At 37.7% G+C, this 23,086-nt stretch overlaps 1 protein-coding gene across 1 annotated transcript in view; it reads right to left on the reverse strand.

Moving 5' to 3' along the window:
* The window catches only part of LOC5568876, a 60,448-nt gene that overhangs the window by 12,089 nt on the left and 25,273 nt on the right, over nucleotides 1-23,086 (reverse strand). The gene's annotated exons all lie outside the window — the stretch shown is intronic.

Consider the following 23,086-nt stretch of genomic DNA (forward strand, 5'->3'; position numbering starts at 1 on the left):
GAGAGAAACTTGTCCGAGAACGGCGAACAGGTGAGGATGACCTTCTAGCTCGTCAACATTCGATCGAAACTTTATTGCCTGCTGAAGCACTCTTTCGTACAGCCGGTTGATTGCATGCTTCACAGTTCTTCAGCTAGCATCATCCAAACTACATAGGACTGTTCCGTTTCATTTTTTCCTGAACTCCCTGCAAAGTCAACGATCATCTCTAGAGTGGATGCAATAGTCAAAACCAGACAAAACAAAGAGCTAGAGAGGGGTTAAGAGATTACAGCCAGCCGGGCCCGCTGTTGATGAACTAGCACACTTGCCTTGTATTTGACGAGCGTGAAGCCGGTGCGTGGCATCATCCGAATCAGGTTTAAAGTCCAAGCAAGACGAATAACTAATCTTCAGGCAATAAAGGAGGGAAACAAACGGTTGCTGATGGCACAAGATCAAATCTTCGAAAACCGGAAAGATCGAACGGCAATTATCACGTCATGTGTTGAGAAGGCTTCGGCGGTTTGGTTGGTTACCCGGGTAGAGGTGAATAACAAAATAATAGTAAAATAAGAACAAATTTTGCAATCATATCTAGTTTAACCATTATTATGTTATTAATATACGACATCAAATATCTTATCAATAGCAAAACATACAATCATAGCAAAATTTGTCATTTATATGTTATACTTGAAAGCCATGTAATAACTAATCAATAACAACAAATACTATCATGGTAAAATTTGTTATTTGTGCAAAAATACTAAAAACATCAAATATCTAAAGAATAATAAATATCACCATCACAGTAAAATATGTCATTATTTTGATATTTGAAAACTTTATTTAAATAATTCGTGAGATCAAACCAATATCAAATTTTGTCATAATAGCTCATTTTACTATTCGCATGATATTCATTAAAGATTCAAAAAGCAAAAGTTTTTTAGCAGGAAAGCAAAAAGTTTATTTTTCAATCATGCTAAATTTAGATATTAGAGTCAAAGAACTAATATTACCGTTATTTTGATCTACTCGTGAAGAGCTTATTTAGTTATTATTTTGTTATCAATATCATAATAATAACATATTTTGTTATTTACGGTTGCCTATATTTTTGCTATTATTTTGTTATTACAATGGCAAAATATGTTATGATTTAGTTATTATGCCATACAAACTCAGTTATTATTTTTGTTTTTTATCTCTTATTTCAAACAAACTAAGAACAAATTTTGCTATTCAAACATTATATTTTAATGGTAAATTTTGTTATTCTTTTGCTATTCTCCTCTACCCGGGTTGGTTGGTTTTATGATGAACTTTTGTTCAAAGGGAATCCGGTTACAATTCCGGAGCCTGTTGAGTATAGCAACAGATGATCCGGGTGATTGTGATTGGATCGTGGGGGTTTCATTAGAGTTTGCCTCTGATGCGATATGGATTATTTGTTTTTGCATTTAATGCAGTGATTCAATACAAATGCTAGAAAAAGCACACAGTACAAAAAATAATCTTATAATCTTATAAGATATAAATCTTATAATCAATTTCATCTGTTTATTCTAGAAAGCAGGATCTACAAGTAGTATAATCATTTTTCCTTCACGATAGAGAATATTATTGTGAGTTCACAATTAGATTCTCTATCGTTAAAGAAAAATAGTTATAAGGAGGAAAATTGCGATCAAAAATGCATTTCGTCATCTAGGTTTAAAAGAAAAAAATCGACAGAGCGATGCTGTGCTAATTACTATTATATTAAGCTTTCAGCAGTGACAACCTGCAAATTCCAAATTTTGCATTGGGTGATGCTGATACAAACCATTATTTCCCAAGACGGCTTTCGCAATGTGAAATAAGTCTTGATCATTTATTGAAAATAATGCAATGAAATTATTACTTTTCGTTGCCTATATCCGTCGCACCAATTTCTATTTCGGTCGCAATCAGTTTTTATTCGTCTTATTCAGGAAAAGTTTCAGATTGCTCCATTGTCAATTGACTTTCCAGTTACCACATCTCGTAATCAACCAAAGGATGATCCTTATTAACCCTGTGAGATCGTCCTCCTAGTTATCTCCATTCCCAACATTCATCCCCTCGTTTAAGTGATAACTATCCGCCTCTTTTTCTAGAAGATCATCACATAACCCCAACTACGTCTCAAGTACCCGTCCATTAACTCGAGCAGTGTAATTAGCGTGTAATTTCTAATTCTCATCCCCACCGTGTAAATTGCATCATCGGAACCGGCTCACGGCGCGTTTCGTATGACTTAATTAAGCTCCTAATCCTATGACGGTGGCAGTTTCCGCTCAGCTAGCGTCGACCTTGCCGGTGATCATCTTCGCCGTCGATGTCGTTGTCGCATAATATATAGTATAAATTACAGCATTGTTTTACAAGCAGCTAGGCGCGCGCACTGTCAAGGCTCGTGCTCAATATTGTACGAGTAGTGCGAAATAGATCGCGTTCCCACCAGGGTAGGGCGGCCCATGATGATCAAACTAGAGAAATCTTACGTTACACCCCTAAATTTGATGTTTTGGACAACCAGAAGCTTAATTTCATTATGCCATCAAGTAGGCTATGGAAAAAATGGCGTTCAATCTTTCATACAAAATGACAGATAAGTTTTCTCCCGTTTATCCGAATATTCCGTAAACTTTTCTCAACTTTTCCTACGCACGAATACGTCGGAGTCCTGGACGAGTGCACAGTGAAAGAATTATTCAAATCCGTTGACCCGTTCACGAGCGAACTCGTGACATACAAACACCATTCCATTTTTATTTATATAAAAGAAATTTTTTTGGCACAAACTTTGACGAAATCCACTTACAGTTGCTTTAGAGGGTACAAATGAACAAATTTGGCTGGTGTAACTTAATATTTTTAAAAGTTGATTTTTCCCAAATAAAAGTGAGCCACCTTACTCCGGGGCTTGCGAGACTGAGGGAAAAACGGCAAGACTTAGGTATGCGATTACCAGGAAAAGTGCAAGTACCTCCCGTCGTTGTTGCACTGCCAAAGCGAATCAATTAGGGGGAGGAGGGGTGCACCGGGGATACCCAGTGACATAAAAATAAAACTTTACTGTATCGCGCTCGCTCGCTAAAACCAGCCAAACCGGTAGCTCTCACTCTAACTAGCCACATGTGGCACTAGCGTGTGGAGGCCTTCTCGGTGCAGGTTGCACTTGATGGGCCTCGACCGACACTCTGCTACATAGAATCGATTGCGGATAGCCTGACGCCTTCGCGAGCTGAAGTGGCCCCTAGACGAGCACAATATTGACAATGTTTTTATTGACAGTATTTTTGCTCAATATTTTCACCGAGTTAGTGTCAAATTAGCCACGCGGGGCTGCTCCGCACTAAAATCGATTAATTTAAAGGTGAAACAACTTTTTAAAAGCTTAAAAAGAGAGCCTTTTAATGTCCTTTTGGAAGTCCTATACAGCAATGGAAGATTCTCTCCTTTCTCGTTCTCTATTTATTGTAACAGTGCAATACTAAATCTTTTGATAAGTTTTTCACTATAGATCAAAAAACCAATGTCCTTCGTCAGCGTTCCATGCAAAAAACGTAGCATAAGAGTTTAATGTGGCTCAGTTATAGATTAAAAAGAATGTAAACAGAGAGATACTCTCAATAATAAATAGCTACTTTTTAAAAGTAACGCAAGAAATCACCTGATCAACATAAAGTCACTTTAATATTTGCTTCAATATATTGATGCCTCAATCACACGAGTCAATATATCGATGTCGTCTAGGGGCCACCTAAGGCTTTGCTGATGTTGGTGGGTGGTTTTGGCTCGTGCCGGCAAAGCTCTAGAATGGGTACATGTGACCGAGGTGCACAATTGGTGGAGCACTTTTGAGCAGACGACAGCAGGTTTTGTAGTACAAAATGAAGGTGCACTGAACTGCTGTGATTGTTTTTGGTGCAACGTTTATAGCAGTTTGCTTACTATTTTCATCCACCAATCGATAATGGAGACAACTGAACCAACAAGTCGCGGAATGGATGATTTTATGGCATTTCAGTAAGCTTTCCGTTTGGTTTAAAAATACAGATAACTTAAGTACTGTCAACTCTGCACATCGTGATTTTTCATACTACGATATCGAAGATGCACAGAGGTTGAATTCTGAGAAAGAGTATCTCTTACTTATAGCTCTATGTAACAATCATGATGCGCAACACATCGGGAGAGCCTGTTTATCGTCTACTGCTACAGCCCTGATTATGTCGAGGGGATAATAGTCCTAACCTATCTAAACAAGCTCCAAACCTGGGGAACACTATTCCTGTAGGATGTTCGGGGATTGTTTATCATGTCAGTTAACACCTACCCCCAATGGCAAACAAGCGAGAAAAATGGGTTTTATCATCGCTCTCTCTTTGGGGCTCTAGTTCGCCGCTGTGATTTATCAAGCTTGTTACAACTTGCGATACATTGCCGATCACGGACCAACACAGATGCGATGTTTTTCTTCGCTTGCTTCAGTCGTGCTTCGAAATCAATTGATAACGAATTCTGCAATGCCTGAAGATGAATAGAAGCCATGACAAATCAAGTGTGAGCTATAATTAGGGAGAATAGACCAATCCAGTTGCCTGCGTAGTAGTGCGATGTTGACAAAATCTTCTTTGTTTGCTGTGAGAACTGTCACAACATTGCTTTTGTTTGCTGTGAGAATGCAAATATAAACAGAATTGCTGCAAAACATCTACTTCCTTGTTGGACTGACGTTGACCGAAAGCTCAATGACGTTAAACAAACATCGAAACATATTCATTCTGAGGAAATCGACTTGTGTAAGATTGATCTTGCGTTGGTATTCGTGGCAGTTTGCTTGGAGACCTCTATGTGACATAATCGATTTCTCTTCATCTATCCTCTCTTCTGTGAATAAAGGTGGTAAGATGCAAGTTTGTTGGCATGTTTCACTCTCAGGATGCAAGATTGCTTCGCTGACTAGCACCCTGAAGTGATGAAACGCTAATAAACTTGCACCGTGTCACGCTAACTACATTTCTTCGGAAGGTCCGAGATGATCAGACCTACAGCCATCGCAAATTCTAAACATCCGATAAAGATAGGAAACATAATTATGCTAGGGACAATGAGTCACAACTTGTCATCTATTAATTTTTGTCTGGTGTTGCTCTGTAAATTCTTTAGAGATCATTTTCACAATCGTCGGACTGTTGAACGAAGATCAACGGTGTGACTTCCAACCAGAGGCAGTATCAAGATGAACAAGTCAATTGGTGATTGGAAAAAAATGATCATATAGTCACTTTGATTTGTAGTTCTGGTTTGTAGCTTCTACTCCTAAGCTTAAATAGGGAAAGTGTACCAGTTATGGCCATAGTGGTTCCCTTTTTGATCATGTGTGAAATTTTGATAATTGTCACATTTTTGATCTTTTTGAATGTCTTAACATCAAGTTATATCTTGAATCTAACTTCTACAACACACAACAATTTTCAAAATTTGAAGACATTAAAGTTGTCACGTATGGCGAAATAGGGAACCACTATGTCCATAACTGGTACACCTACCCTATATAGAAAAAGATTAGAAAATCGATAATATTTTTCCTTTTTAGATTACGGGAAAACACGGATCAGACATTCTGACATTGAATCGTAAACAACAAAAATTTTCCTCATCACATAGCTTGCTTCGATTTAACTGATTCGCAATTTATGGTAAGCTATGCGTTAAAACAGGTCCGTCCCAATCGGGCTCAGATTGGGTACCACTTCTAGTACTGCATTTGGTTCCTGTAGTGCAAAAGGTACTCAAGTTTGACAGATCGCAGTACACTTTGAACGGCATTCTAGATTAACTTATGAGCCATAAAATTTTGGGCAACTTCAAGGAACATGGGGGTCTTTAATTTGACTTTGGTTAAAAGCTGGATGTTCGCAAAAGAGAGAATCGATGAAGAGAAATCGATCATGTTACTTACGCCGTTATTCTAGAACACGCTTGAAATCCAGAGAACCTGACAAATTGCCGGTGGTGATCAATCGATCATGTTTACAGCTCGCATCTCTGTCTGATTCCCTAGATTTGAAATTTTCAGGTGTGGCCATGGACGTAGGCAGAGAAAGGCAGAAGGGTGCATTTCTCTTGGCCACGGGAATTATGATGTTTGAATTTTACAAAAGTTGTCTCCAGCATACACGTTCCTAAAATAATTGCGTCGGAATAGAATTTATGTAAGAAATTTTGAAGTCTACTAAACCACCAGGCTTCCGATAAACATTCTAACCAAAAATTATTCAAAGATTCAATCAACTGTCCACAATACGTATAACAAGTAATCTGCCCAAAATCCGAAATGAAACACAAAAGGTTTCTGCCAAGAATACTGTCAGCATATCCAGGATTTTTTCGCAAAATTCGTCTAGTAATCTCTTCGATACTCTAACAAATTTCATAGTAAGGGAACATTATATACCAGAAAGTTAAGTGAAATTCGAATTATTATACATACATACATATATAACGATCTTGAGCCCTTGATCCGTCATAAAAACATAAGGAGTAGGCAATTTCAAAGTACTCGCGATCCTGCTATGAAAATTCTATGGCAGAATCCCCTATGTTTCATCAGAACGTTTTTTTTTCGATTAAGGATTGAAAAGAGTATTATAGGATAACTCGGTGTAATACGCTCCAACGGGGCAATATACTCTACTTCATTTTCGCTTCTATCTCAACTAAATTTGATAACATATCCCAGAATGTGTGGCCGTTAGGATTTCTGGAGGAACTTGTAAAAGAACTTCTAGTAAAATCCATGGATACATTTCATTAAGAATGTCCAGAGAAATTCCACAGGAAAGTGATCAACGGAGAAATCTTGGATAGAATCCATGAAATGTTCATGACAGGGTCCTACCCATACTGGATTGTTTGATGGAGAGTTCCTTGTAGTAGGTTATAGAGGGATCTTTGTAAAAATATCAATATAAAACTCATGAATTCAGTCCTTGAGTATTGAATCCAATACATTTGAAAGAATACAATGAGTAATTTATTGAAAAGTCCTTTGGAAAAAACAAAACGCCCGGAGAAATAGTGGAAACAAACCCTCAGCTCAGGAATCAAACTTGAAACATCTAGAATTATTCTGATCCACATCCGAATTTTCACAGCCTTTAATTGAGCTTGAGCTTGAGCTATAGCTTGATTATCCGCCCGTGGTTGCTACTCCAGTATCGCCCGTTTAGCTGCACTTACATAAGGAACCAACCAGATGACTGCTTGGGACACCCTGAATGTATCCAGCTTTTTAAAACCGCTAATGAATGCCGCAAGCAGGCTCGCTTTCTGGTAGGGATCGGGCAATTTGACGTTTGGCTTGTGTCATTTCTACTGAACGGACCCAAGCCAAACGTCATATCGTTTGATCCCTAGCAGAAAGCGAGGCTATTTGTGGCAGCCATTGGCGCTCGTAAAAAGCTGAATAAAAGCTGATAATCTTCTATTTTAAGGCAACTGCCACGTCAGAATGCTGGAATTCGCATTTAAAACTGGCCCACAATAACCCTGCATCTATGCCAGTTCATGCGGGATGGTATAGGGGTAAGGTAATTTTTTTGGCAGAGAGCTTTGCTGTTTGGTTAGCAGACTGCCTATGTGTCAGGCGTCAGGAAAGGCATGCTATAATGATGAAAGATTTGAAGCGTAGGAGAAACGGTTTCTTGTTCGTCTCTGGTTCTAGTAATTGCTATGAATGAATAGTTTAAGTATGATAAACTAAAAGTGAAAGAAAGAAGCTAGTGAAAGATACAACTACAAAGTGCGAGGAAATTGATGGGCTTGGGATTCTACCCATGACTTTCTGCATAACGGACTTTTCTATACCAAAGTGTTCTAATGGTCTATTTCGGATTGGTTTCAATTTGGACTAATCAGGAAACTTCCAGATACCAAACTCCGGCGGAAAGTGAGCGTTATTTAACCAAAACGCCACTGTATTCCACATACACTCCAACAATTGATCAGTTTGCTGGCCGCAGCACCGATCTAGCGGTGTGATCTTAACCAATACGTCCTTCAGGTTCAACCATACTTGAAAATTAGCTAAGCCCCAGCCGCGGCGCGTTGTGTTAAGTTCTTCCACGTTGCCAACAAACCACTCGGTAGATCATATTCACACACCAACACCACCGAATGGTGGTTCACTTTTATTATATTTGACGGATCATGAGCCACACTGTAGCGCTAATGATTGCACTAAAGTAACAGAGCCCCCCGCCAGGTCCATACCCCCGCCCCATCAACCGCTAAAACCGACTTCCATTGACCAGTTTCGTGCAAATAATTTTTCTGCACACCACTACCACAATCCGGTCGCAGTAAGTTTCTGTGCAAAAATCTGCTTCCAACCGCACAACAAAAGAAAAGCGCCGAGTGGCGTGATCTTCTCGTACGAGATCCCCGTTCCGATCGGACCATATTACCACCGCCACTGCTGTGGGATGCTGCGGCGAACCCCTCACCCGACCGAATCGCAGAACAACATTCGGGTGACTGGCAATTTGGGGGATCGTACGATGAAGGTGATTTAACTTTTTCGGGTCGGACCATTTCGGATGACGTCGACGCAAGGAATGGGAATTCGTTGGACTTTTGTTGGCGTGGAAAGCTGGTGGAAAGAATGGAAGGCTTCCCTTGGAATAGGGCAGCTTATGAATGGACACGTGTTCGTACAGGTGGTTGTTGGTGGAGCCGTATTGATGCGATCTTCGAGCAGTTCAAAATTGAAAACGAGTTTGATCAAACTAAAGAAAACTTAAGGTATACTCCCTAAATCTGTTCATTTGAACTCCAAGAAACTACCGTGAAAGTCTGAGAATCGGTCCTCTCGTGACATAGTTGGTTACGCGCCTGTCTAGCGAATTGGGAGTCGTGAGATTGATTCTTACCGATAAGACATGTTTTTCGCAAATTTCACTTCAATTTTTACATTTCACTAAATTTCCAAGTACATGCAATGTCTAGATATTTTCGTTAGTCGTTCACTATAAGTTCGAACTGTCCAAACTTCCCACCCTGACGGTACAGCGAGCGACTTAGGAACACTTGCTTCGGTATAAATCGCTAATTGAATCGCTAGCTTTTGATTGACCCACTTTGTCCGATTCGGTGAGCTTCTGGGCATTATGCTGCATGCAGCCCGGTTGGTCGTTTGGTTCAGCTCGAAAGATTATAGGTAATTGTAGAGCACAGGTCTAGGCTACGGCGGCGGCACCTCTATTACCACCATCGAAGAAGAAGTGTCGGTCAATCGTACCCATCGTACCTATTTGAGAGCAGCTGAGCGCGACTTGGTGTGAGTACGATCGCTATGGGGGTGTGTCAGGTTTGACTGCTACCGTCTGCCTTACTCGAAAAGCTCCAAAAGGCGATCGGAATGTGGCGTATGGAATAGCCTTAACGTCATCGGTGGGTCTGACTAATAGAGTTTAGGTGGTTTCAAATGGTGTATAATGAATGGTTGAAGAGCTTCTCCAATATATGTGTCGACGTGTTCGTTTCTTAGACCATATAACTTTAAAAGTTCCCATTATCCACAGGACCAGAGCCTGTTTCTCAACTAAGTACTCTTACAGATATTAACTGAGAGCTTTCTTTGCCTATGTTACTATGTTTACATTTTTATACCGTGTTTTTATATAGATTATTTCTTGAAAAATTGATATCCAAAAGTTCAATTCCAGGTACACTTAGCAATAGCCAATGACCACGTTCCTTACAAATTTCAAAATTTTTGTATGGACAAAAAAACACGAAGGGGAAAGTGAATTCCCAAAAAAAAAATAACTCATGGTCTATGGACCACCCCTTATCAAAGTTAAATTTCGAAAATGTTACGAATCAGTTGAGAGAACAGCACTAATTTTTGAACTATAAGAATTCTTGGTCAATTTTCGTCTAGAGTAGGTTGAAATTGTATGTTCTGGTGTTATTTAGGATAATCATTAGGTTGCGACCGATTTTGTGGAAGTTCTCATATTAAACAATTTGGAACGCTATTCCGGATACGATCCATCCACATAAAAAGCGACCTATTTTTAACCAAACACTATGATTTAAAGGTGGCGCCCAGGGCTTGAAGATAAATTTTCAAGCAATAATATATGATCTCTAGTAAACTTTAAATAATTCGTTACTTTTAGTCTAGGTTTTGTACTTCTCTGATCAAAATCTCTTTAAACTAAGTTCTTTGTTTTTGTAAAACTTTTGGGACCTCAGATATACTGAAATCTAAAATTAGTATCAATAAGAAATAGTTATCTTCAATTTTCACTTCATTTGACCAAAACCAAATGTCCTCCACCTTTCCCGAATATTTCAACATGGTTTTGTTGATATTTGATTGCCATTTTGGACGATATTTACAGAACACATTATGCTTATAATCGATTCGCAATGGCATAATTTGGCAAGGTGGCTTTAGAATCTTCCATTTAACATGAAACAACTTTTTTTTTCTTTTTCACTGATTTTACTTATGGTCTCTGCAGATAAGTTGTGCGTAATTGAGTTTTGCATCTCAATAGTAAGTGAGAAAATTGGATAGTTTGATCCATATTAAAGTCAAAGTTTCAGGGTGCCTACTGATGTACAGAAAAGAAGTTCCCTTGATATTTTCAGGTTTAAAAAATTCTACAAAATACATAAATGATTGACGAATAGTTATTTTTATTTGACAAAAAATTTATATCCAAAGATAGCTATCTTCGAAAAAAATATCTTATGATAAATTTTAAGGTATTTTTCACTTATTACTCTCGTATTACTGCTCCATTTGCTGTAGATTTGTTTCACATATTACTCCGAGGATTTCTTCAGGAGTTTGTTCTGAGATTTTTCACGAAAATACAGAGAAATCCTACCAAGAAATTCGTTATCAATGCTTCCAAAACTTCAATCTGGAATTTTTCCATGAACAATTTCCAAAATTTCTTCGAAGATCCCACCAATAATCCCTCCAAAGATCGTTTGGACATTTTTCAATGAATTTTTAAGTTCTCCAACAAATAGTCCATTGATTTCTCTAGGACTTCTTCAAAAATTCAAAATTTGTTCAGGAATTCATCCATTTTTTTTTAAATTGCTCAAGGAAGTCATCAGAGAATTTTTCCAGTCATTCTTACAGAAATATATCCAGGGAAATGCCAAGGAAAATTTTCAGATTGTTCTGGAAAAAATGTTAAATATTCTGAATTTTTAATGAAATACTGGAGAAATATCGAGGGAATGTTCTGGAGGAACATAATAAGGTATCCCAGGTCAAATCGAAATTCTTGAAAAAGTTTATAATATATTATCGTTATCGGACGAATTTCGGAAAAGCATTCTTATGAAAATTCCTGGAATACACAAAAAGCGGGTTTCCTGGGAAAGATGTCGAAACGTTTTTTGTTTCAAAAACTCTGGAATGAACCTTTCTGAAAGCGTTGAAGCGCTCTAGGATTTTCTGGAACAAATTTTGTAGGAACTCGTCTAAGCATCCATCGGAAAATCACTGATAGCATTCTCGGAAGTATTCCAGAAGAAATCACTAAAATTCCTAGAGCATTCCTCGGGATCTGAGAAAAATATAATTATGAACTTGTGTAATAGTCGCTTAACGATCAACGCTCCGTCATCGTAATCATCGTCATGATCGAAATTTGAAAAGCAGTTTTTCTGTTCAAAACTAAACATTATTCGATGAAAATGTGTTCACTGTGTTTCGGTTGGAGAGCAGGATACAGTGAACATATTTTCCTGTAAATTTTCTTGATTTTGAACGAAAAAACTGCTTTTGAAAATTTCGAAATCGATGACGGATCCTGCCCCCTTAATAGTTTTTGGAGTCTTTAGAATTTTGCACCAGGATTCACTGCAGGCAAATTAAAGAAAGTGATTTTTGCGACCATTTTGATTAAAATAGCAAAATTTATTACTTTTGTATAACATAAGCATGGCATAAGCATTGATGACCGTACAATTCGTAGTTGCTACTCCGTGATTGACCATAATAATCGAAGTTGCCCAAGGAGCAGTTTTCCATCTTCAATTTACACTTTTGAGAACTTCAAACATTAATAAGTCAATAACGGCGCCGGCCACGTCCTTGCGGTCATCGAGAAAGAGAAAGAATGTTAGTGTGACATCCATTGTCATTAGAGACCGAGATTTTTTTTCAAATAAAATCATTTCAGGCTAAATTTTCAAACGCAGCTTAACTAAAGAGTGGTTGCGCATACAGCCATCTCCATCATCACCTCGCTCGAACTGTGTATGAAAAGCGAGCTGTTTTCAGAGTGCGTTCACTATTGAACTATCTCTACAAGATTCTCCATGTCAATAATGAGATATTATCTCGAACAAATTGTTCAAAATTGAATGCGACATTCAATTACTAGCAAATTCTTTGAAGTCTAAAATCAAAAACTGATTATTTTTTATATTTAATTTTATATGCATAAAAATTTTACTTCGAAGTTGCTATCGATGTATGATTTATATGCATCTCAATCAACTTTTTGATAGTTGAAAGTGAAACCTCAATCCTACCAGAGAACCCCTTCATGAGAAATTTGAATAGTAACACATTTCAGTACGCCTCGAAAGATCAATTAGTTAATTACTAACAGCCAAACTCGTCAGCGTTTACCAATTCGACTATACCGTTTGACATTTGAAGCGAACTTTCAGACTTACAGATCGAGCAGAATCGATTAGCTGCGTGCCGACCCGAATTGCGCGGAGACCAGCTTTTCCCATTTTCTCGCACCCCGGCGTCTTATGCAATCCATTTCCAAGAGTGCGCGAGGCGGCGATCGGTTTCGAAACCCCGTTTGCTGAATCTACTTACCGCACGCAGAAGAGCGAAACCAATCTTCTTTTGCATTTGGCAAACTTCACCACCTTACAAACCAGGGGGAGGTACACGATCGTCGTCGTCGTCGTCGTTGTTCCAAGAGTTGAAACGCATTTAGGAGATTTGAGGCAGCTGGGAAGGCAACATGTGAGGCCTTTGAGGTTTGTTGATTCGATCGGACACGTTTTACCACCGCCGCACCGTCCCCAGACTATCAGCCAACAAAATTGGCAAACATTTCAGACGACTCTTGGTACCGTGATCTGGGGTCAGATTGATCACTGGAGCGAATTGGATCAGATCGGATCCAAATAGCATCACAGACTTGCTATGTTTTCCAGTTTATAGATATCTAATGATGATTTTGAACCTTTTTTTTGATAAAAAAATGTTTTTATAGAAATATTTACAAATTTTTGAATATGTAAGCAACACTGTTGGAAAAGTCAGTACTAAATAATCCATTGGTGCTTAGACGACATGCCAACTATGAGTGTTTGAAGTATTTCCCAGGTTTAGTGTAAACTGTCCAAATTATTTTTGAAATCAAGCATAGTTTTTCAATGATAAAACTGTTTCTTCTTGGATAACATACTTATTTCAAAAGAAATTTCCTACACTTAGGTTTTTTTTTTGCAGATTTCATTAGCTTAAATTTGCAATAAAATAATCGAATACTCGAGTTGTAAGACATTTGATATCATTTTCTGATTCAGGGAGCCCAAATTTAGTAGATAAGGTAATTTGTTTTGTTATTAGACCCAGTGTGTTATAATTATTTTTTGGTATTCAATCTAAATTTGTGAAATTTTAAATGCCATTTCATAAAAAAAAATCATACGTAAACTGATACAGATCAACGAAGGACTAATATTTTCGAAATTAATTTGAAAATATCTGAATTCTTTTGGACAATCTTACAAAAAGTTGTAAAATAGTGATCAATTTGCCCCCAGTTTACGGTACCTTGACTGCACCGACTCCCCAATGACTGACGACGATCGACCGCGCGTCGTTTTGCCTTCACCTCCAGAATGGCGCGTATATCGCCGCAGTTATCTCTACAAATGTTCCACCCGTCCGGCCGTTTAGCGTGTGTCCATGGAAAGGTGTGAGCTCAAAATTTGCCAACACAAGTTGCTACTTAGAGGAGATTTCGATCGAAGTGGTTCCCAGGCATTTGCTTTGCTCTAGGACACGCTGGGCGATCGTATTTGAGTCTGATAACACCACCATCACTTGAACCAGCTAATGAGCCAGTAGGCTGAAGTAAATTTTTGCCAAGGTCGACGACTGACAAAATCTAGCCCAGGTGGATATTTATGATAACAGTCGAAACATGAGCAGTGCTTGTGATTGTGTCATAGTTATTTTACATCGAATCTTTATAAGCAACTAATACTGTTTTTACAGTGTTATTTTAACACCATTACTCAAAAATATGTTTTTTTCCCCTTTTCTAAGAATATGACTAGGTAAGTCAAAATACTCAAAAGCCGCCATATTATTTTGAGAATGTTAGACAGTTTATTTTACAATATTCAAAAATTATTGTTCAACACTAACTTAACTTGTCTTTCAACATATTTTATTAGAAGTAGAACTTTTACTAAATTGTATGCTCAAAAACATCACTCTTTTTAATTAATTTTGCTAGTTTATTCAAAATATTTAAAAAACATTTGAAAAGATATACAATTATTTAATGCGTATCAAAACAATATATAACATATTGTAAAATTGCTCGAGTTTGAAACTGGAATTAGTTCTATATTAACTTCAGAAAATTGATAAATTATTGATTCTCATCAAGGAATTCAAAATAATGCTAAGGTTTTCCAAAACTTCACATAGACAAAGACCCGCATAGTTCAGATCATTCTTGTATCATACAAAGAAACAATTTGCTCCGATCCACTCACATCTACAATCTATTATCGGATTTGAAGTAGTCCTTCTGGCACACACTACACATTGAATGGTCGAGCAACAGAATGCAGTTCTGCTTGATCATCCAAGTGCCTAGAGTTTCTAATAAGCCAAAAACGCACTCAATGAACACTCATACCAGCATACCTAAGCCGAACTATCCACGACTCGTAGCCAACCACCACATGGAAGCGTAGCATTGAAAGTGATCTTTGTACCTTGTCGGTTGGCTGGTTGGTTGGTTGGCGCAAACCCATGTGGTGGCACCGTTCATTCTGATGAAACTTTGTTGTGATTTGGACTCATTGACTGGCTGCTGTCTCTCTCGGTGATCGAAGCATATCCGACCGACACATTCAAAGACAGGGTTTTGTTTACATTTCTCAGACACAACCAACTAATGTCTACATATGTACAACCCATGCTCTATGCTGACAGACGTGGACTTTGATTTTTGCTTTTGTGTCATATTTAGGTCTGGGTTTGTTATCGCTCTTTCGATGATTTATGTGTGTAGCTTTAGCCGAAAATATAGCAGCACCATGTGATAGTTGGGTGTCACCTTCGGGGAGGCTCAATAGTTTACTAGCAGCAAACGAAGGTCGGTCGAAGGCTTCATGAGGTTGCAAACTTCGGTTGAAGGTAAAGTCGGCTCCGGTCGCTTATCAATTGCTGCGAAATTGTCACAATGATACTGACACTTGACACTGATTTGTCGTTTGTGGAAAATGAGGTCACTATCGATGTTAGAGGATTAATGACATTGAATCACAGACAAAAACCATGAAAAACCAATTTTACTATGGTTATCTAACTCGATTTCTAGATGCCAAATATCGAGTAAAGAGAGTTGACTGTACTCTGAGTTATAGTGTAATGGACAATTCATTTTCAAGTTTTTTTTTTTTATATTTTCCATACAAAATGATCAACTTTGGTAGCCAAGATCTCAGTTATACAAAAAAAAAATAAATAAATAAAATAAAATCTTAAATTTACACGTAATTTTAGCCTCAATCATGCAAAGCCATTTCTCGTGTATTATTCAATGATAAAACCTATAAACACATCTATTATATACAACATTGTTACCAAAATCCTTAATATTGAACGCGAAACGTCTTCTCTCGAAGAATGTTGCATGCATATCGGCTCGGTTTACATGATTTTCACGCTGAAAATTCAATCACACATAATGCACATGGAATGACAAGCCGTCGATCCATTCAAGTGTAAACTGAGCATTCTTGTTACAATTTCACTCTCAAGATGCAAGAAAGCATGCAATATTGGCAAATGTTGAATGTAAGATAATGAAATGTTTCAGTTTCACTAAACAATGAATGCAATGGGATTGTTTACATTATTTATCGTTGAATGTTCGGTTGCAACTCCTTTCACATGATTATCATAAAAATTACGTGCCATGTAAATATGAGAATTTTTTGCTGTGTATATGTACTGATTTGAATGAATTTTTCACATCATATTTTTCAAATTATTAGTTCAAAAGTTATTATAATTTGATAAAAGTGCACAGTTCGAACGAAACATGTAAATATTTTAGACATATAATGCACATAATTCAATTAACCCCTCTACCAGCAGTTTCATTTTTTACCATCAACAAAATATTCAAATCGCGATAACTTTTTAGTTTCCCGATATTTTTTCTTCCATATTCTCACAAGTTCTCAAAAAACTCTTCTAGTTTTAAAAAATGTGTCGATACTGATCATTGGTCGTATGGATCCGGAGATATACCAAAATTCCTTGGGGGACCGACGCGATAACCATAACCCACGTTATTTTCTCTGGCTACAGAATTTTTATCGTATTCGAATATTCACTCCTCGGAATGGTACATTGATGCGAGTATGTTGTGAAAAAATGAAGCAAATTGGTGCAGCCGTCTTTGAGTAATGAGCATTTATGTTTCTGGTACCACGCTGGACAAATAAAGATCTTGAAAACTCTAAAAAACCTCATATCGTAATTTTTGGATTTCTCCAAGAATACTGAACCGATTTGTATGATTTTTTCAGAGTAACTCCTTATTACCTGGCATTGTATAGTACGCATTTTATTTTTTTGAAAAAATTACCAAAAACACAATGGGCGTCAAAGACATTTTATATGGAGAATGTCGGTCCCCCAAGGAACATCGGAATATCTTCGAAACTAGATCATCAATGATTAATATCGACACGGATTCATAAACTAGAAGAGTTTTTTGAGATCAAGTGAAAAGTGGTGCAAAAATATCGAGAACCAAAAAAGTTATCGCGATTTGAATATTTTTTTAGCGGTAAAAAATGAAGCTGCCGGTAGAGGGGTTAAATGTAATCCAGCAAGATCCTGAGTGATGACATATAATACATTTTTACATGATTTCAGATTTTAAATTTACACGACGTCATGTTTACATGGCACAAAAGTTTACATGACGTGTAATCTTCATCATTTTTAACAGTGTAGAATTGTTTGTTAACATTACAGTCATTTCTTATATCTAGATGTTCTGTATTAATAGACAACACTATCATCCTATTTTGGTAAAACAAATTTAAGATTTTATTAACATTTTGTTAACAGCATATTACATTTTATTTGCCGTAGCAGTTCAGATGTTTTACAGGTGAGTTGATTTCATCTGCTTATAAGAGAAAAAAAACGTTTTCAATTTACTTAACCTAACTCAACCTAAACATATAACGCATTAATCGTGGCAATAGAAGATTGTAACGATTTTTGCCTGAAATTATTAATTATTTTATTTGACATTTGTTCCAATGTTTCAAAATTGGCTATTCTATGTAACTCATTGGTACTATACCAGGGAGGAAGCTGCAGAATCATTTTCAGAATTTTATTTTGAATTCTCTGCAGGGCTTTCTTCCAACAGCTAGTCCATTTTGGTACAGCATACAACATGGCTGGTCTGAAAATCTGTTTGAATATCAAAATCTTGTTCTTAAGACAAACATTTGATTTTCTATTAATAAGAGGATAGATACATTTTACATATTTGTTCATTTGGCTTGAATGCCCTCAATATGATTTTTGAAAGTTTAATTCTTATTTAGCATGAGCCCTAGATACTTAACTTTATCTGATAAATTCATTGGAACCCCTCTCATCGTGACAACATGTCCTTCTAGTTTCAAATAAAGAGCTTTTGATTTATGTGGGAATATTATTAGTTAAGTTTTGGAAGCATTAGGAGAAATATTCCATTTTTGCAACTATGAAGAAAAAATATCCAAACTTTTTTGCAATCGACTACAGATGTCACGCAGACTTCGTCCTTTGGCGGAGAGGCGTGTGTCATCCGCAAACAAGGATTTTTGACATCTCTGAGGTAACTCAGGTAAGTCAGATGTGAAAATATTGTATAATATTGATCCCAAAATGCTGCCTTAAGAAACACCAGCTCTTACAGGAAGTCTTCAAGACCTGGAGTTCTGATAATTAACCTGAAGTGTACGATTTGACAGATAACTTTGAATTATTCTAATAATGTGTGTTGGAAAATTACAGTTTTTTCTTCCAGTTTTTTTGAGTTATGTAAATTATGAAAATTTGGCAAACAATGAGTTTAGCCAAACTGTTATTGCTTTTGAAACCTAATTTGAAAAAAATCACTCAAAGGTATTCTTTAAATTGAAGTTATGTCCACATCGTCAGCTTAAAAAATAACTGTGTAATTACTCTCAAACTGATGACAATAAGGCATTTTTGACTAATATCGAGTAAAAAATTGTGCTTCTTGTTTTATTTTATGTGAGAATATATTTTGTTTCAAAATGAGTTGAAACAAGTTTTTCTTTTTTATTGCATCACATCAATTTCATCCGGAACAGTAATGATAAATTGGCATTCTTAATGTCGGATTTGAAAATTCAAAAAACACCAAAATTTTCATAAAATTACAAAAAGAGTTCGAAGAAAAATTTAAAATACACAATTGAAACCCTTTTAAGATGGTATACCTCAGTAAGGAAAACGCTCTGCGTTATTTGTGACTAGAAATCAGGGTTAATACCAATCCGCATAAATAATGCATCATTATCACCCTCTGGAAACTTGACAAAAACATCCTTTGTTCCACTTTGCAATTTGCCCCATGAACTGTAGACCTGAACTGCTCGCAAAACCTCCAGTCCAAAGTGCGACATTATGTACACGACGGCCAAACGCAAAACAAAGCGACTTGGCGTCAACTTATGCGCGCTTAAATTAACCCACTTTCTTCTGAAGACAACAACAAAAACAACACCGACAACAACAGCAATGGTCAGAATTTGAACCAAAAACAAAAACATCGTAGAGTAAAGTGGGGCAAAAGTTCGAGTGGGGTAAGAGTTTCTTTTTAAGATTTCTAGCTCAATTAAAAACAAATCTTATAAATGTCATGGTGGTTCGAATGCTATTCAAGTAAGAGACTTTCAATCCATATATCATAAAAATCGATTGAGATTTGGAAAAGTTATGGCAATTTGTTGTTTTTCGACGTGAATATTGTAATTTTTGGTCAAACTTTCGTTGCATGGAACCAATTGAAGATAAAATCTTTTTCAATATTTTATGTAAGGGCGTTTCTAGGCCTATTAAAAGGTTGCTTTGAGGTGTATTAGTTTTTGCATAAATGCTTGAAAACAATTTTTGGCCCATAGTGGGGCAAAAGTTCGAATCAGCGGGGCAAAAGTTCGACCCATGTATAAAATCACGGAAAAAATAGCAAATTGCCTGAAATCCACATATTATCTTCAAATTAGGTCAATTTGTCTGATCGTGTGAAAATTGTCACCAAAATTTTACATTTCCACTTAGTTTTGCGAAAAACTGCTATTTTTGAGTATATTACAATTAACCCGGTTTTGGGCAATTTTTTGATGAAAATTTAGTGTGTATTTTTCGGCAAACTTAAGTTTACGGCTGGTATAAAGTATGCCTGTCATAAAAGTATCGATATTTTGTGTTTTAGCCAGCGAACTTTTGCCCCACACTAGATTCGAACTCTTGCCCCACCGGTGGGGCAAAAGTTCGAATAAGACAATCAATTTTGAAACTGTTATATCTAAAAATGGGTAAATATTTTGACACAAGTTTGTTCAGCAAAATTATAGCCAATAAGTTGAAGATTCACTGTATGGTATTTGTTTTGTTTCAACTGCTATTGTTTTCCTGGAAATTTTGATTATACCACTAAGGTCGAACTTTTGCCCCACCTTACTCTATGGGAACTGTGTGCTGGCCCCTCTCGAGTTGCGCGTAAATGACACGATGTAAGATATCGCACCGAGGCGTGCGCACAAGAATTTGCCTTACATAAGCAATTCAAGTTCACGACCCGTGCACTGGAATCGGAATCGACAAACTGGATTACCATTTAGCTATAGAGGAAGGTGGGGCAAAACTCCAGCTATTTAAAATTACCAAAAGGCCTAAAACAGGCCTAATTGTAGTACATATACGCAAAACTATAACTATGTATGTATAGGCAGTTTCCAGCTTTTTCCTTGAGATAATATATGGCTCGAACTTTTGCCCCATTGTGGTCTAAAAACAAGCCATAACTTTCCCAAATCTCAATCGATTTCTATATTTTTTTGAGTGAATGTCTTCTTCTTCTTCTTCTTCTTTCTGGCGTTACGTCCCTACTAGGACAGAGCCTGCATCTCAGCTTAGTGTTCTTATGAGCACTTCCACAGTTATTAACTGAGAGCTTACTATGCCAATGACCATTTTTTGCATGTGTATATCGTGTGGCAGGTACGAAGATACTCTATGCCCTGGGAAGTCGAGAAAATTTCCAACCCGAAAAGATCCTCGACCGGTGGGATTCGAACCCACGACCCTCAGCTTGGTCTTGCTGAATAGCTGCGCGTTTACCGCTACGGCTATCTGGGCCCCTTCAATGTGAGTGAATGTCTGTTACTTGAATAGAATTCGAGCATCCACGGTTTACAATCATAATATTTTTTATTTGAGCTAAAATCCTGAAAAAGAAACTTTTTCCCCACTTCACCCTACCGCAGAGGGGCCATGCCGAGTCCAACGAAATTTCCGATTCAATTTTGACGGGTTCAAGAATGTTAATGTTAACCTATAGGTTCCGCCTTGGCCGGGGAAGTTGTTTGTCGTCAGAATTTTCATAAACCTGCCGGCCCGAGGGACGTTGATACGACGGGCTTTATGCTAATGGACCGCAGCAGTTCGAGGTAGCCCCGAATCGATTCGAATTTCAAATCAATGCGACGATGATGGTGAAAACATTTCCTTCACCGGGTCGCATTTTGGATTCCAGGGCCGGCCAGAAATTGCCCCGGGCAAACAGGTTGGTTCACCGCGCAATTAAATGCGCTGCTACTGATCGGATGATTCCGAGATGCATATGCTTGTGGTAAAGTCATTCCTCAGACCACTCTGAAGGCGGAAGAGCCGATCTACTGAGGTACCGTTTCCTACCAGATCACGGTGACCTTGATGGTGGTTCTTGATGATCGAAAACCGATCCCCTCCGCGAGAACATCGGCAGGCAACTTTTATTTTGCTGCGTGTTTCTGTGGATTCTAGAAGCATCGAATCTTGTCTTTGTGTTTCGCGCTCTCCCGCCAAGAGGAAAATCGTTGCATACCTCTGTATCTACACATATTTATTATATTGATTTTTATTTCGGTTTTGTTTTGCCCGATTCAACCGCGGTTCGGAGAATGCAGCTAAACCCGTAGCAGCAGCAGCAACAACAACAGTTCGGCTTGGCTTCAATAACTTGAACGAGCTGCCGACCTTCGTCAACGACCTCAGAGTCGACCAACAGAGCTCCAGTCCAGTCCACCAAGAGCGAAGACTACGACTGCAAAGACGGTGGTGGCATGGGTGGGCCGCGAGTCAGTACTGCATGGCCTAGACAAGGTCCTTCAGTCAACCAACGGCGTAGGCTCAGTTGCTCGCGGACGACGACGAAGTAATGGAGTATAAAATCAACTTTTACTTTTTACGCTCTCTGGCGGGATGGTTGGATGGTGTGTGATAACTGTTGAAATGATGTTGTGAGGCGATTCTGGTGGGTTTTTCCAGGTACCGTGAACAGTTTGGTTCGTGGTTTGAGTTTTTGCACCCTTATATCGAAAAATTTAGCACGAATTGTACGGATAATTTCAAGAATCTATTCCAATTTGCACATAGGAACATTTGACATGTTTTTACTGATTTTCAGATTGGAAACTCGAAGTCTTGCTCGCTACATTCACTATACCTGCTTCATATCAGGTTTAGTTTATGATGAATGACAGCCAAACATCAAAATTGGCCCTCAATCAACCCATTAATAATTGAGTACGGGTTCAAAATATGTTGAAATCCGAGGGGATCTTTCGAAGGCTTAACGGAGTGTTCCTATAGGAACACAATCTGAAAACCGACTTCAAATATATACCAAAAACCGTAGTTTTTGGAGGATTGAGTTTACGGTTGTTCTTAAAAACTTTCTTCTGGAACAAGATTCGCTTCCCCTGACGCGGGTTTTGTGTAAGTGTCTCCGCTTGTTGGTCCGCGTATCCATTTTTGGCCCTTCATATACGGGAGACTGACGTCACAAACAACAGTACAATCTTGATCAAATTGCTTTTCAGATTATTCCAGTGCTATAGGCAGATGACTTGCTAGAATAGATGGTAGAACGTAATCAATACAGAAGTTCTTGGAGGATTGTTGTGATGTACTGCTGATAACATTTAAACTTGAACATAATAATTTTTTTTAATTTTTCAATTGTCAATGTTTTTGAATAATATTTGCGGTTCGTCAATTGTCTCAATTGATAAAAACTATCATTAGTAATGGAAGAGTGAAGACAGCAGTACTGAAGCATTTAGCGTGATGCGTTAGAGTGATGCAAATTTTGAAATTTTGGCTCCCCTATGCTAAAACGATTTTTATCATGGTAAATAGCATCCTCCCAAAGTTTGAAGTGATTTGGAAGAAATTTGACTGTGCACACGCCATTTGAAGTTTATATGGAGATTACTATAGAAAACGCCAGCCTTTTGCGTTCAGCCCTCTATCTCGTCGTCATAATATTTTATGGAAAAGTGAACAAACTCTACTCATATGGAAGCCTTTCAGCTACAACTTTGCCGAAGACCACATTTCGATTGGACGTCAGGATAAATTGCTATTCATAATCATAAAGTGGGTTTGCATTTTGCATGCTTATCCAACTGCTCAGCAGGCAACAGTGGTGTTCCTGGCGGG

Source organism: Aedes aegypti, chromosome 2 (genome assembly GCF_002204515.2).
Source record: "Aedes aegypti strain LVP_AGWG chromosome 2, AaegL5.0 Primary Assembly, whole genome shotgun sequence".
Lineage (NCBI taxonomy): Eukaryota > Metazoa > Arthropoda > Insecta > Diptera > Culicidae > Aedes > Aedes aegypti.